This window comes from Squalius cephalus (genome assembly GCF_949319135.1).
Source record: "Squalius cephalus genome assembly, chromosome: 8".
NCBI classification, from domain to species: Eukaryota; Metazoa; Chordata; class Actinopteri; order Cypriniformes; family Leuciscidae; genus Squalius; species Squalius cephalus.
Window position 1 is genome coordinate 47,198,631 of NC_137129.1, and position 2,500 is coordinate 47,201,130.

Sequence of the window (2,500 nt, forward strand, 5' to 3'; positions counted from 1 at the left end):
GAAAAGCTAATAATTGAATCATAATAATGTGTATAACTAAAATAAACACATAATTTTGAATAATTTTGAAACACATAAAAATGAAAAAACTAAATAAAACACTTTTAATAAAAAAGATGAAACATTTCATTTTGAGAGCAGTGAACATGTGAATGTGTCGTTAAATTATAGAAATATTAATGTAAAATCTTTTTGCTGTAATGGTTTGGGCTGAAGACAGCGTTACAGGATCAGGTGTGTGCTTTAGTGCTGATGAAGAGTGTGTGTTCCTCACCTGTGTGTGTGTGTTCCTCACCTGTGTGTGTGTGTGTGTGTGTGTGTGTGTGTGTTCCTCACCTGTGTGTGTGTGTGTGTGTGTGTTCCTCACCTGTGTGTGTGTGTGTGTGTTCCTCACCTGAGTGTGTTCCTCACCTGTGTGTGTGTGTGTTCCTCACCTGAGTGTGTTCCTCACCTGTGTGTGTGTGTTCCTCACCTGAGAGAGTGTGTGTGTGTGTGTGTGTGTTCCTCACCTGAGTGTGTGTTCCTCACCTGTGTGTGTGTGTGTGTGTGTGTTCCTCACCTGAGTGTGTTCCTCACCTGTGTGTGTGTGTTCCTCACCTGAGTGTGTGTGTTCCTCACCTGAGTGTGTGTGTGTGTGTGTGTGTGTGTGTTCCTCACCTGAGTGTGTGTGTGTGTGTTCCTCACCTGAGTGTGTGTTCCTCACCTGAGTGTGTGTTCCTCACCTGTGTGTGTTCCTCACCTGAGAGTGTGTGTGTGTTCCTCACCTGTGTGTGTGTGTGTTCCTCACCTGTGTGTGTGTGTTCCTCACCTGAGTGTGTGTGTGTGTGTGTGTGTGTGTGTTCCTCACCTGAGTGTGTGTGTGTGTTCCTCACCTGAGTGTGTGTGTGTGTGTGTGTTCCTCACCTGAGTGTGTGTGTGTGTGTGTGTTCCTCACCTGAGTGTGTGTGTGTGTGTGTGTGTGTTCCTCACCTGAGTGTGTGTGTGTTCCTCACCTGAGTGTGTGTTTCTCACCTGTGTGTGTGTTCCTCACCTGAGTGTGTGTTCCTCACCTGAGTGTGTGTGTGTGTGTGTGTGTGTGTGTGTGTGTGTTCCTCACCTGAGTGTGTGTTCCTCACCTGAGTATGTTCCTCACCTGAGTGTGTGTTCCTCACCCGTGTGTGTGTGTGTTCCTCACCTGTGTGTGTGTGTGTTCCTCACCTGAGTGTGTGTGTGTTCCTCACCTGAGTGTGTGTTCCTCACCTGAGTGTGTGTGCCTCACCTGAGTGTGTGTTCCTCACCTGAGTGTGTGTTCCTCACCTGAGTGTGTTCCTCACCTGAGAGTGTGTTCCTCACCTGTGTGTATGTGTGTTCCTCACCTGAGTGTGTGTGTGTTCCTCACCTGAGTGTGTTCCTCACCTGTGTGTGTGTTCCTCACCTGAGTGTGTGTGTGCCTCACCTGAGTGTGTGTTCCTCACCTGAGTGTGTGTTCCTCACCTGAGAGTGTGTTCCTCACCTGTGTGTATGTGTGTTCCTCACCTGAGTGTGTGTGTGTTCCTCACCTGAGTGTGTTCCTCACCTGTGTGTGTGTTCCTCACCTGAGTGTGTGTGTGTTCCTCACCTGTGTGTGTGTTCCTCACCTGAGAGTGTGTTCCTCACCTGAGTGTGTTCCTCACCTGTGTGTGTGTTCCTCACCTGAGTGTGTGTGTGTTCCTCACCTGTGTGTGTGTTCCTCACCTGAGAGTGTGTTCCTCACCTGTGTGTGTGTTCCTCACCTGAGTGTGTTCCTCACCTGAGAGTGTGTTCCTCACCTGTGTTGTGTGTTCCTCACCTGAGTGTGTGTTCCTCACCTGTGTGTGTGTGTGTGTGTTCCTAACCTGAGTGTGTGTTCCTCACCTGTGTGTGTGTGTGTGTGTGTGTGTGTGTGTTCCTAACCTGAGTGTGTGTGTGTTCCTCACCTGTGTGTGTGTGTGTGTGTTCCTAACCTGAGTGTGTGTGTGTGTGTGTGTGTGTGTGTGTGTGTGTGTTCCTCACCTGAGTGTGTTCCTCACCTGTGTGTGTTCCTCACCTGTGTGTGTGTGTGTGTGTGTGTGTGTGTGTGTGTTCCTCACCTGTGTGTGTGTGTTCCTCACCTGAGTTTGTGTTCCTCACCTGAGTGTGTGTTCATCACCTGAGTGTGTGTGTGTTCCTCACCTGAGTGTGTGTGTGTGTGTTCCTCACCTGAGTGTGTGTGTGTGTGTGTGTTCCTCACCTGTGTGTGTGTGTGTGTGTGTGTTCCTCACCTGAGTGTGTGTTCCTCACCTGTGTGTGTGTGTGTGTGTTGTGTTCCTAACCTGAGTGTGTGTTCCTCACCTGTGTGTGTGTGTGTGTGTTCCTAACCTGAGTGTGTGTTCCTCACCTGTGTGTGTGTTCCTAACCTGAGTGTGTGTGTGTGTGTTCCTCACCTGTGTGTGTGTGTGTGTGTGTTCCTAACCTGAGTGTGTGTGTGTGTGTGTTCCTCACCTTAGTGTGTATTCCTCACCTG

At 49.0% G+C, this 2,500-nt stretch overlaps 1 protein-coding gene across 1 annotated transcript in view; it reads right to left on the reverse strand.

Annotated features, from left to right (window-relative positions):
* The window catches only part of col14a1b (collagen, type XIV, alpha 1b), a 101,898-nt gene that overhangs the window by 40,546 nt on the left and 58,852 nt on the right, over nucleotides 1-2,500 (reverse strand).